The following is a 14,773-nucleotide window of genomic DNA, read 5'->3' as shown; positions in this document are numbered from 1 at the left end:
ATAGAGGGATACGCGAAGAAACCGAAATATCCGATAATCAGTTTGGATATACGCAAGACAGATCAACAACAGATGCAATTTCCATGTTATGACAGCTTTTAGAAAAATATAGGAATACAGAAACAAAAGCTCATATGGTATTAATGATGTTGAGAAAACATATGATAGAGTTCCTTGAGAGATTCTGTGGCGGGCGTTCAATAAGAAAAGAAAGAGAAGCATGCAGTAGAATTAGGGGGGATTGATGAAGTGGAAGGAAGTGATTGGTGTGTTGAGTAATAGAAAGATTCCAATGAAACTGAAAGTAAAATTCAGTATAAGTTCAGTATAAATTCAGTATATAAAAATCAGTATATTGGGGACGTCTGTGAGTGACACCATTGATACCAAAATGAGAGATTATAATGTAGATTAAGATATTTGGGACATGTTTAACGCCTAGACGTTAATTACCAAATACGAAGACTTGTTGATTTGATCGTTCCTGGGGGGAATAGGAGGGGAAGACTAAAGAAGACCTGGGGAGACGCTTAGGCAGGACAAGTCCATAAAAGGGATTGTTATTAGTACGACCCAAGCTAAAACATATGAAGAAATGTAGTTAGAGCATGAAGCTTGCGGGGGGCCCCAATTTGTCAGTGGCCCCATTTTGTCGTCTAAAATATGTAAAAATGTGTTGCGAGTGAAAATATATATTAAAAAAAAACACATTTACACACAAGAGGATGGTGTACCTATTTATGAAGTCTACCGACACAGTTAAAGCAAAGTTAAAGCTTATGAAAAATTGTTCTTATTCGTCCAATTCCAAATCGAATATTTCAACGTGAAATAACCAAAAAATGAAGCAATTTTCGGCGAAAAATCACTAAAACTTTTTTTAAATGTTCAAAAAAAGCTTTATTTTTATTTTTTAATAAAATTTCTAGCAATAAAAGTAAGCGAGTTACGCTCAAAATAAAAATGGCCCCTTTTTTGTTAAAAAAAATCGTGAAAATTTCCCCCTATTAACACCCGAAATAAAATTAATCGTTAGCGCTTTACCATTTACTTTATATGTATTGTTTGTATGATCTGTAAGTTTGACCGGTTCAAAGTTCTTATTTAAAAAATGGTTTTATAGTAAAATAAGTCTATTTACAATTTCTTTTACCCATCTTCTTCGGGGACGTCCTCTTTTTTTGTACCAGCCTTTGTGTGTTTTAATTCATTGGGAATTCTTCCTTCTTCCATTCTTGCTATATGTCCGAGCCATCTTAATCTTTGAATTGAGACGAGTCTTGTTATTTTTGGTTGTCCATATATTTGCATTATTTCTTTATTCGTTCTTTTTCGCCAGATATTCCCCTCTTTTAGACCTCCGTATATCCTTCTGAGGATCTTTCGTTCCCATCTATCTAATTTTACTTCCATGTCTTTATTTAGTGTCCAGGTCTCCCTAGCATAGAGTATTGTAGGTCGGATAACTGTTGTATATATTCGTTTTTTGCTGTTCTGGATATTATCTTCGACCTCAGTATCTTAGTTATACTCCCAGCACTCTTACTACCGTTCGCCATTCTTTTTGCGATTTCTTGGTTCTCTTCGTTCCTATTTGTTAGTGTTACTCCCAAGTAATCAAATTGGCCGACAATTTCAAAGTTATATTCTTCACATGTAAGTTCACATGTAAAGGTTCACATGTAAGTTTATAAATAATAATTAAAGAAATATTCAGTATAGTTTTTTATTGAAGTTATACTTCTTTAGGCACGAGGGTAAATTTTTATTTTTACTGGGCGCATGCGCACACTGACAGTATAGAGCTTTTCATCGATTGTCATTTGTTTCGAGCTTCTTTCATATGTTGTATAATCTGTGTATAATATTAATATACACGGATTATACAACTTATGACAGCAGCTCGAAATAAATGACTGTGAATGAAAAGCCCTATGGTATGAAACGTTATACGGGATCTGATTGGGTGTTAAAATCATCTGTCAATAATTGTTCAAATGGAGATTCTGGATAAACAAAATGCTGTGTATATTAGTTTTTATTGTTGTGGGGACAGAGCCAAAAAGCAAGTTTATAATTATTGTAGTGACTTTTTAAATAGTTTTTAAAAGCAACAGGTACGTACCTTATTTTAAATATTTTAGTATTGTAATAAAACATTACAAATTAGGTAAATACCTATTTGGAAAATGTACCTACCTAGCTAGTAGGTAATGCTTTGATTTACATAATTTGATTACCAACAAAAATCTGCATTTAATATATTGCTTTTTTAGTCTATATTTTGTCGTATTTTAATTCCACACGAATCAAACTTATTTGATTGAACTAACAGAATAAGCAACAAACTGTCAAAAAATTATAAAACGTTTAGTTGCTAGGTATTTCTTCCCACGTCATTCACAATGTCTCGGTAGTTAAATTCTGCGTGGGGTGAGTTCACAATAATCTAAACGTGATAGACGCAGGTTCAATTCCCAATGGAAATTTTTTATTTTTTTACACATTTTATGATTGTAAGTATATTTATTATATTTTTTTTTTCAGAAAATACGTATTTAGTTAAAATTTTCTCAACAATTGTTCAGAAATAATTTCTTTGGTTTCATTTTTCAATGTGTTTGCGTGTGTTATTCTTTTTTTTTTATTTTTGGTATTGTTTTAATAAAACTTTTTGGAAAGTAGTAAAATTAGTTTAATAATTAGTTTAATAATAGAAGTATCACTTCTTACGTGCGTACAAAGTACACACACATTCTTTTTTATTGTAAACTATTATTTTCTAGTTCATTAACTTTTTTTCCATATGGTTAAATCTTTCATTCCGAGTACCTAATTGAATTCTTAATGAATTTATCCTTCACATCGACTTCTTAAGTTTTTAATTAACCACTCCTTGTAATATGGATTCGACTAATGGTACCTATCTATATACATGATGGTGATTTTAGTAAGTCACAGCACCTAGAACTAGGGTAGATCAAAATGTGGTTAAAAAGTATTAATTCTGCAATCCACAGGGTTGAACGCTCAAGAAATAAACATACAACATAAACATTCTGCAACGTGGCTGATATTTTTTAATATTCTATTACACCTGTCCGTCCAAAATTTTTAACCTGGTTCACAAATAAAACTTCCCCTGTTCCAGCGTTCTCATACATCACAGTTTGTCCGACTAGACACTTTTAAGCTATTAGCAAATTTTCAGCTTGCTATTAATCAACTTTTTTTTGATACGTGGGATTCAGGTCTACAATTTTTGCTTGAGTAATTTTCATTACAACCAATTATTGTGGTCTAATCCCATATAAACATAATATTTAACCTTTATATTTGATAAACTGTAGATATAATAATATGTTTATTTATTTTTACCCTAAGTATTTATACTTATGGACCATTTATATAAATACTTAGGGCATGAAATCCAAATTGCCAGGGACAATCAAACTGCTGAATTACAGAGAAGGATCACCTTAGCATGGGCCGCATATGGAGTTCTATCAGACATTTTCAAGAGCAACTTGCCAAATTATTTGAAAAGGAAGACGTTCAACCAATGTGTGCTTCCAGTCATGACTTACTGCGCCGAAACATTATCGTTAACCCAGGCCACAGCAACGAAACTTAGAGTGGCCCAAAGAAGAATGGAACGGTCACTACTTGGACTGACTCTCAGAGACAGGGTCAGAAACGAAGAAATCAGAAGAAGGACAGGCGTCACAGATGTCATAGAGCGAGTAGCATGGTTGAAGTGGAATTGGGCGGGTCATGTAGCCAGAATGAAGAACGGGAGGTGGACCCAAAAAATTACAGTGTGGAGACCATGAGAAGACAGAAGAAGTAGAGGTAGACCACCTACAAGATGGACAGACTACGTCAAAAGGATTGCTGGGAATTGGTTGCAGAAAGCCCAAGACCGACAAAACTGGAAGAAATTAGGGGAGGCCTATGTTCAACTTTGGATGCAGAAGGCTGGATGATGATGAGATATATGTTCCATATTTTTAACTTAACTACTCCCAGATAGATAATTAGTGGTGATTGATGTCTCTCTCTACTTATTAGGTATATTTTCATGCCAATATCACCCAATATCTTCTATATTGCATTAATTAGGAATAATATTTTTCAACATTTCAATAATTTGAAAAACTTGATGTTGATCTTAATCTACATAATAAAAATAACAATAACAGTATCTGCCACTTGGACAAAACGCTATTACAAGGTTTCCAGGAAGCAGAAACTCTCGATAATGCAGACATTTATCACTCTCAACAATGGTGAGTGGCAATTGTTAAATTAAGTTCAAAGACCTATTAAACATAAATGAATTTCTAATTAAAACGGAATGAAATTCATTGATAATCATATAAACATAAATTACAGACAAATAACTGCTAGCTGATTCCATTTTAATGGCATATACCACGCTTGTTTAATAAATAAAGCATGTATCATATCAACTTATCCATTCCTCAGATTTAAATGACTTTTAGTTTGTTTATCTGTCTGGATCATAGTTACTTCTTATTTTTAATTAATAATAAACTAGATACTAGTTCTAGTTACAAACAGGTAATAAACTAGACCTCTCAAAAATCAAAAGGCTGCTATGTGGTTCTCGAATAAAACTCGAAATTCGGCTACGTTTATCAAAATCATTGATGATTTCAACTACCTACGTCTGGTCGATTCTTACCTATGCAGTTCAAACGTGGACCCTTAAAACATCAACCGTAAATAAATTAGTAGCCTTTGAAATGTGGATCTCCCGCAAGATCCTCAAGATTTCATGGACATCGTATACCTCAAACAAAGAAGTGCTGCATAGAATAGGCAATAGAGTACTTTTCATCACAGTGAAAGTTAGAAAAACATCGTACGTAGGCCATATCATATACCAAGAAATGATAATTACCATTTTCAATGATAGTGAAAGGAGAGCTCGGGGGAAATAGATAACTAGGAAGGAAAAAACTACCGTGCCTAATAAACGTCCAATAATGGACAGGGCTAAATTTTGAACAGCTAATAGGAACAGCTGAACACAGAGAGAAAATTGCAATTGTAGTAGCCAAACTGCCCCACGAACTACCTGGGCCCATTAATCTCAAGTACCTGCTGCCCCATCGCCGAGAAAGTTGGGGATTAAGTCTTAATGACCGTCTTAAATCTTTACTTTTTGTGTAATGTAGATTCTTTGTATGTAGATGGAACTTTTCAATACTGTTCTAAATATTTTTGTCAGATATTTTGTTCCTCTAGTATTTTGTTTGTTACCAAATAAATCACAGCAATCGTACAAAAGTACTTTTGATACATTAATAACAATATGTACAGATTTGAATTTAAATTTCAAACCGAAGCGAATAATTTCTGATTTTGAAATAGCAATTCAAAATGCAGCCAAGTTAGTGTGGCCCGATGTTATTATTTTTTGTTCCAAATTTCATTTAACACAAAATTGGTACCGAAAAATTCAAAATTTAGGTTTGTCCTCGGAATATAAAAATCAAATTGTTATTGGAAAATATTTAAAATTGTACAATTTTACCAAAAAAAAAAAAGATTTTTAACGTTTCGACGCCCACGTCGGGTGTCGTTGTCAAAATACAAAATAATCGACTTGGGCGTCGAAACGTTAATAAAATCATTTTTTTGGTAAAATTGTGGCTTATTTCCCATTGAAAATAGTTTATTGTAAAAATGCTTCAGAACAACATTAATTGTTTTTCGGCATTCCTTATTTAGATCCAAATGATGTTGGTGACTTTTTTTCTGATGAACTTTTTAATATTATGCCAGAAGATGACAGAGTTTTGCAAAGTTGATAATTATTTAACGGAAGATTTAAAGACCGCGTCCCACCATCAAATAATTTGATCAAACTTGACAGTTAGTGACACAAAGTGACAGTTAGTGACGTCACATCCTGAGTGTTCATTGTGGATAATAATGAAAAATTTTAATTTTAAATAAAGTACAAACAAGTTAGACAACACAATACAAAAAATTTGATCAAACTAGACTGATAGTGAGAGCACAGATTTTTAGAATTTCAAAAAAACTGCAATTGTGACGTCACTTTGACGTACTTCCGCAGTTTGCTCAAACGGTTTGATCAAATTATTTGATGGTGAGACGCGGCCTTTACATTTCCACCATACATGTGGGCTACAAATTCATCATCTCTTATATTTACTACAAAAGCATGAGAATCATTTCACTCGAAATTTAACGAATGTTTTTATAAATCACATCCTGACATATTTAAATTTACAGACATTTTGGTAAATTTTCAAGCAGAAGTACATGGATTCGAAAAAAAACTTGATAGAACTGCAAAAAAGAAAAGTTGATTTTATTGAAAATAGGCTAAATGAATATTACGTTAATCAAAACATTACTAAATTAGACTTCATTAAGTCAGTTTGCAATTATTATGCACAGAGGCGTAGCTACCGCCGTATCAGCAGTATCAATTATACGGGGCCCCCGACATTCAGGGGCCCCAACGCGGCATGTCGAAACAAAATTCCATTCAAAAAATTGAACAAAATATTCTGCAATTATTTCACTATTAAAACGCTTTGAAACAGTATACAAATATTGTTGGGATATAGACATTTTCGTGTAATGGATTCTTTATTATAAACTATATTTATGTACTGTACAGGTACCTATCAATTTTCTACCTCTCGCCGTTCTATAACAACAAATTTTTTTTTTTTTTTGTTTTCAAGCTACTTCTTATTGTCTATTCACTATTGGCTGTGTGAGACATTGTATAATGTATAATGCGAAATTGCAATAATTGTAATCGCTTTACCTTTGATAATTTGAAACATTGAAACACTGTGTATTGTTTGCGTATATTTTCGTGTAATCTGTTCTTTACCTATAAATTGTATTTAGGTATATCTATTTTCCGGTCGCTCGCTGTTAAAGAAAGAGCTTCTTTGTTTACGCTCCTTTTCAATGTCTATTCACCCTTGGCTTGAAAAAACTGAATCTGTTTTAAAACAATAAGTCTCAATTCAAATCTGTTTTTCGACTTTGGATTATTAGAGTTTATTAGATTTATTATTATTATCTATTTTTGAGTGTTATACGCTGAACTTATTAGTTCCTAAGGTTGTATTATGCAATTTGCAATCTATTTAAATATTGCAATATACAGGGTGTTTCATTAATAATTGGAAATAATTTAACTGTAGATTCCTGGGCTCAAAATATGTATTAATATTTAACCCAAATCACCTAGTCTGAAAAAGGTTCTTACAGAAGCTAGAGCTCTTTGAAAAAGGCGTCTTGTAATTAGTTTTTTTAAATACCTCCAGAACGCTTCTATTTAGAAAAACCAAAACTGGTACGTCTATTTATCTTCCTTTTTTATCTTTAACTTTTAAGCCTTTTTGATACTGGATTATTAAATTGTGAGGCATTCTAGTAATAAAAGGTACTCTTGCTTTAAGTCGATAGGATACACCGTTCTAGAAATGTCGATTTGAAAATTGTGTTTTTTTTAATGTGAGAAAAATTTTCAAAAAAAAAACTATGAAACAAAAAACGAAAACTGGTACGTTTATTTCAGAGATGAATCGATTTCATCAATTGCGAATTTCTAGTACCAGTCATATTATATGCGTCAGTTTTGGGTAGGTCAACGGTTATTTTATGGCATTACTTTTGTGTCTTTAATTTTGAAATATTTTTGATACTAGATTGTTAAATTATGAGATATTCTAGTACTAAAAGTTACTCTTGCTTTAGGTCGGTAAAATACACCGTTTTTTTTTTGAAAAATTTTGATAAAATTCAAAAAACGAAAAAATTTCAAATCAATTTTTCTTGAAAACGGTGTATCCTACCGACTTAAAGTAAGAGTAACTTTTAGTAAAAGAATACCATACAATTTAATAATTCAGTTAAAATGCTTAAAAGTTAAAGACAAAAAGTTATGCGATAAAATAATTGTTGCCCTACCCAAAGAGGACGCATATGACCGGTACTAGAAATTCGCAATTTATGAAATAGATTTATCTCTGGAAGATAAATAGCCGTACCAGTTCTAGTTTTTCCAAATAGATGTGTTCTAGAGGTATTTCAAAAAAACTAAGTAAAAAGGCACCATCTTCAAAGAGCTCCAGCTCCCTCATGAAGCCATTTCGCAGTAGGTGATTTGGATTAAACCGTAATATTTTGAGCCCAGGAATCTACAGTTAAAATATTTCCAATTTAATGAAACACCTTGTATTGTTTTCTTTTATTTCATTATCTTTTATTTTGTAATAATATTGACGATTTGTGCAATTTCAGTAAACTGTATTTATTGTTGTTGTATTTGTTGTTGTTTTTTTCCTACTCTTTGTACCTACGCTTTGTTCATAAAATTGTAAAATTTTCAGTGACAATAAAGTATATTTCTATTCTATTCTATACACGCGTTTTTGCTGCTTTTGTTGAACATTTTTTTAGCACTATCCCATATTAGACGTGGAAAAGGGCCCCGCGACAAACTTTGATAGAGGGCCCCTGTGGGGCTAGCTACGCCACTGATTATGCAGCTAACTTTTAAAATCTAAAATAAAGTGTTCACTCTTACTTATTTTAATCACTAATCAGGCATTAGAATTAAGCATTGTTATTGTTTAACTGTAGTTTTTGTTATTGTATATAAGTTAATGTAGATTTATAAATAAACTTTATTCGATTACATTGTTATAGTTTCATTATTTAATCATTTAAAATTTTCGCTCATGCTTTGGAAATTGGGTTCCTTTTTGAATACAATAAAGTGAAATAAAAACTATACAGTGATGAGCGCGCTAATAACCTGCAAAATAGCGCAAAAGATGGAAAACATAATACACTGCGAAACAAAAAGAAATGAAACTAGTGGAGGTAGAAATGATCGTTATAAACGTACAAATTAACGTTACATTACATAGTTTACCACCTTTAGACGTCTGTGACAGGAGTATTTTATAAAATTCTACTGTCAGAGTGACAGTTGTCATACTCTTCTGATAAGTCTAAAGGTGGGAAACTATGTAGTGTAATGTTAATTTATACGTTTATAACGATCATTTCCATCTCCACTAGTTTTATCTCTTTTTGTTTTATCTCTTTTTGTTTCGCAATGTATTATGTTTTCCATCTTTTGCGCTATTTAGCCGGTTATTAGCGCGCTCATCACTGTATATTAAGGCGGGTATACATATGCGCTCCGCTCGGTGTGAGAGCCGCTCGCGCGCAGCATGTTTGTTAGATTAGTACGTGTTTTCAAGTGGCACACAAACGGCTCGCACACGGCGCACCACGATCTAACTTCTGTCGGCTTTTTAACAAATGCTTTGATGGTTCGCAATACGTATTTGGACGGGTTTGCGAGTGGTTTTTTGGTTTTGGAGCACCTGAGTTGAATATTTGTTAGTAATGGAGTGATCGGAAGGAAATATCAAACTTATTGATGTTTACCGTGGAAAATCATTATTGTGGGATCCTCAACAAAGGACCATTTAGAAAAACAACTTAAAGCCGATATCTGAAGGGAAATAGAAGCTGAAATAGAAAATATACATGCGGACCAATGTAAAAAAGGTCATTTCAATGTTGTCTTCTTATCGGCGTGAGAAATACAAAATTAGATTTACTATTTTATTTGGGCATAAGCCACAATTCGAGTTTGAAATCATAGACTAAGAGCCCTATAGGAAAAATTTGCTAATCATTTCAGGCACCATAAGATTCTATAACTTAAATAGTAGAACATAAAAGAAAACGTTTGAACATTGTGCCGTCACTTTTCAGTAGCACATCCGTCGACAGTGGCGCATCAAACTTTTCACTTTTGGACCGGATAAATAAATTATTTTTAAATTGACGGCATTAAGACACAAGGAAGATATTAAAAATATAAGACATAAAAACTATATGCCGTACAAAAATAATGGTTCTGCAACATACAAAAAAATTTCATTTTTCGCATATTTTCATTGATAAAAAAATTATAGAAAACTGTACGGCATGCATAATATTAAGTAAATATATATATTTTAAAGTTATATTTTACTATGCCGTACGAATCTACTGGCTCAAACAGTTTCAAGCCTTATGTAAATTTTATCATTTCAGCCCCTATTGAGAAAAATTATTTAGAAAAGTACGGCACTGATTTCAGAGTATTACTTATGCTCAAAAATGATGAAAAACATGAGTGCCGTACAAATTATTTGGCAAAAAAATAATTATTCCATAATTTTGAGTGTTCTATATAATAAACCCCATTTTTTGTAGTGAAAAATTATTATTTCCCGAACGGCATAAATTTTAGAAGCTAGTTATTATATTTTATAAACTGTATGTGAAAATGCCGTACAAATATATTGACATAAAAAAAATTAATGGTGAATACAAATAATTATTTTTTTTTCAATTTTACTATTTGGAAAATCCATTTCCCAGCTACTATAATAATATGTTTTAGAATATTCTATGACTAATAATGACAAAAATGTTCATGCCGTACATTTTTAACTATAGGGTTTCCCAAAATAAGTAATTTTCATCAGATTATGAAATCATACATCCCTGTACGGCACACACTTTATAACATTAACAACATCAAATGATGATGAAAAAATATAATGCCGTTCATTTTTAATGGAACATTTATACAGTGAGCACGTAAAGGTTGGAATAAATTCATTTTCTCGAGAATGGACGACTTTGAAATAAAATCCCCGAATAGGTAAATTTTTATTTTTAAATTAAGACTTTTTGGCATATATGTCATACTAGTGACGTCACCCACCTGGCGTGATGACGACATCGATGATTTTTTTAAATGAGAATAGGGGTCGAGTGATAGTTCATTTGAAAGGTAATTTAATTCTCTATTCAGTAATATAAACATTAACATAATTATTTATACAGTGTGTCCAAAAAAAATTTTTTTAATTAAATTTATTGACATAAAAAGAAGAATGTGTGTAATTTATTTATTTCAAAATACATTTTACTGCTTTCAGAAAACAGGAAAAAATGTTTATTTGCTAAATAAATATTGTTTTTTGCTTAAATTCAATATTAAAGCAGCCATCCACCTGACTCTTGACAGTTTGAACATTCAATTTAAGCGAAAAGCAATGATTAATTTTCAAATAAACATTTTTTCTATTTTCTGAGAGCAGTAAAATGTATTTTGAATTAAATAAATTACATACATTCTTCTTTTTATGTCAATAAATTTAATCCAAAAAAATTTTTTTTGGACCCTCTGTATAAATAATTATGTTAATGTTTATAATACTAAATAGAGAATTGAATTACCTTTCAAATGAGCTATCACACGACCCCTATTCTCATTTAAAAAAATCATCGATGACGCCATCACGCCCAGATGGGTGACGTAACTAGTATGATATATATGCCAAAAAGTCGTAATTTAAAAATAAAAATTGACCTGTCCAAAATCGTCCATTCTCGAAACAATGAATTTATTCCAACCTTTACGAGCTCACTGTATACAGTGACGTTTAAATTTTGAATTTTCTCGATAACCCTGTTTTGTCAAAGTTCCAGGCATTCCTATGCACACAAAAAGTTCTCCATCAGGATGGGAAGTATAATCTGGTTCATTTTGAACTTTCTTTTTTCCAGACAAATGATTTAGTTGTTTAAAGCACCGCTGATGATATCTTTTTAAGATTAGTAGGTAATTCTATTTTGGAGCAATCGAATGATTTTCTACTTTGGGGTAAATTTCTTCTAACTTCTATTGCTTTCACACATCTACTAAACACAAACGAATTTAATTCTTTTAGTTTATCATTTATAGGGTCACCCGATAAATTACAAATAAAACACACTTTTGACTGTGTTTCATTTTCACTGGTACACAAATTTTCCGAAATTCCTTCATTTTCAAGCATTGTAGCGTCAACTAATACTCAAAATGGAAGCCTATTTCTTACATAAAATACACTATAATATAAAATATAATTGACATAAAATGTCCGGATAGGCAGTAAGACCTGGAACAGTTCATTTAAAAAACGACGGTAGGTCGTCATACAGGAAGTAATTATTATAATATCAAAGACTCCTACGATTTCCTGTATGACTACCTCCCCTTGTTCATAAAATGGACTGCTCCGGACTTACTTAACCTAGCCACCACCTAGCTCCAGTTCAGCTGTACCTAGATGCAGTGAATTTTAAAAACCTTCACGGAATTCCCGCGCATCGTTTTCTTTTAGGTTTTACTATTTAAGTTATAGATTCTTACGGTGCCTAAAATCATTAGCAAAATGGTTTTCATCCTTGATTATTTTTTTTTTAATTAATAATAATATCATTATATATAATAAATATAATATATAATATTATTATATAAAAAAAGAGGTACTTTCTGTATACGAAATGTGTACGAACGTAAGAAGTTGCTTTTCTCTTGATGAATAACCAATCGCGCCTAAAGAAGTATAATTTAAATAAAAATTAATAAGTATTAATTTTTCAATTTCGGGTTATTATGTATTAAACACTTTCTTGTGTTGAATTATTTTAAAAATATACAAGGCTTTATTGAAAGTTAAAAAATAATTTGTAAGGCAAAGTAAACAAAATATATTGTGAGGTAGCCGCGCGTACAAAAATTTAAAAACAATGCATGAAAAAAATTATTGCAGTTAATATGCAAATGATTTTGGAGGCTTTTTGCTTCATCGTGCCACAATATTTATACGGGATTAATTTTTTAATAGTCTATTTTTAATAAATTGAAAAAAGACAATAATTTTTTTACTAAACCTTAAACGGAAAATTCATTTTCCTACTGTGACCTCATGTGTCATTCAAAATGTACGGCATAATAATTTGGGGACTATTTTTATGTATAACCTTCTAAATGTTTTGGTTTTAGGGTGCCTGAAATAAATTACCTTATTCTACGTAAAAAGTGAGGGTCGAGCAAGGGTTAAAACTGCATTTGGGCCAGTGAATTTGTACGGCATAGTAAAATATAGTTGTGAAATAAATATATTTACTTAAAATCATACACGCCGTACAGTTTTCTATAATTTTTTTATAAATGAAAATATGCGAAAAATGAAATTTTTTTTACGCTGCAGAACCAATATTTTTGTACGGCATATAGTTTTTATATCTTATATTTTTAATATCTTCCTTGCGTCTTAATGCCGTCAATTTATAAATAATTTATTTATCCGGTCCAAAAGTGGAAAGTTTGATGCGCCACGGTCGACGCATGTGCCACTGAAAAGTGACGGCACAGTGTTCAACTACTATTTAACTTATAGACTTTTATCGTGCCTAAAATGATTAGCAAATTTCACCTATCCCGGCTCTTGGTCTATCAAGCTTACTTGACGTTTCGACTTTCACTTTGGAAATCGATATCAATATAAGAAAAACATTCATAAATTAAAAATTTAACTTTGTTTCTGGGAAAGCAACGCAGTTGGAACAAGCAGATATATTATAATTGTGTCACCGGAAACCGAAAAAGGTAGTCCCTAAAATTTTCGGGACTGAAACAATCCCTGAAAATTCGAGAATTTTTACGATTTTGACAAGGTAAACATTTGGTCTTAGGCCGCACCTACATTGGATTCGTTATTCTCCGATCCGATCAGATCTGATCAGATCCGATAGGCGGCACCTACATAGGGCATTTATTCAAAACTTATTATACAAAACTTATTATAATACAAAACTTATTCAAAACAACACCATGTCGACATAATGGTAGGGGAGCCCAAGCGGGGATTTTTGCAGTTACTCGAGCGCGTCAGACTATCATATGGGGAGAAACCTGGTACCCTGCAGATGTACCTATACCATATATTGGCTCTTAACACAGGGGAGTTCGTTAAGGGGGGCCCGAAAAAAAATCTATCGTTAAAACAACTCGAAATTGTCAGATTAAGAGAAGGTAACTTGAGTATATGCAAAAGAATGTATATTTAAAAAATCTGACGATTTGAGCCGGGCGTAAGGAAATGGGTGAGTCCAAAAGTTTCACAAGAAAAAAGCGAATATTTCGCGAAATGAATGACAGATTGAAAAACTAAAAAATACGTATCACTATTTTTTAAAAATCTATCTAATGAAACCAAACACGACTTCCAACGGAGATGGGTGGGGGTAAATTTAATATTGTAAATACGAATCCCGCGATATTTCGCGAAATGAACATCAGATCGAAAAACTGTAACATACACTTATTAAATATTTTTGAAAAATCTATCGAATGGCACCAAACACGACCCCCACGGAGGTGGGGTAGGGAGTTACTTTAAAATCTTAAATAGGAGCCCCCATTTTTATTGCAGATTTGGATTCCTTACGTAAAAATAATTATGGATAGATGGCGTTATAATCGGAAAAAACGATTGTTGGAAATGGAAAATTAAATTAAAAAATGGCAAGCGCCCACTAAAATGGAAAACTTTACTTAGCTTTTTTTGATTTTAGGTCCTACTCTTCACAATCCAATAGGTCCCCAAAGCGCTCGAGTGACTGCACATTTAGCATACTTTGCTCCCCTACCATATGTACTAGAAGGAAAAAATGATAACAAGACCAAGGGATTAAACTTAACTTTAATTTTATTAAAACGAAATGTGTTACATCATCATCATCATGGCATCCACACTCCTAGCGGAGTGATTGCCGCCCTCTTTGGGCTCTTCCAATTAGTCTGTCGCAGTCAATCAATCCGCATTAACATTTTGGT

This window comes from Diabrotica virgifera, chromosome 1 (assembly GCF_917563875.1).
Source record: "Diabrotica virgifera virgifera chromosome 1, PGI_DIABVI_V3a".
In the NCBI taxonomy this organism is placed as follows: Eukaryota; Metazoa; Arthropoda; class Insecta; order Coleoptera; family Chrysomelidae; genus Diabrotica; species Diabrotica virgifera.
The sequence above is the reverse complement of the archived record's forward strand: the minus strand, read 5'-3'. Positions refer to the sequence as shown.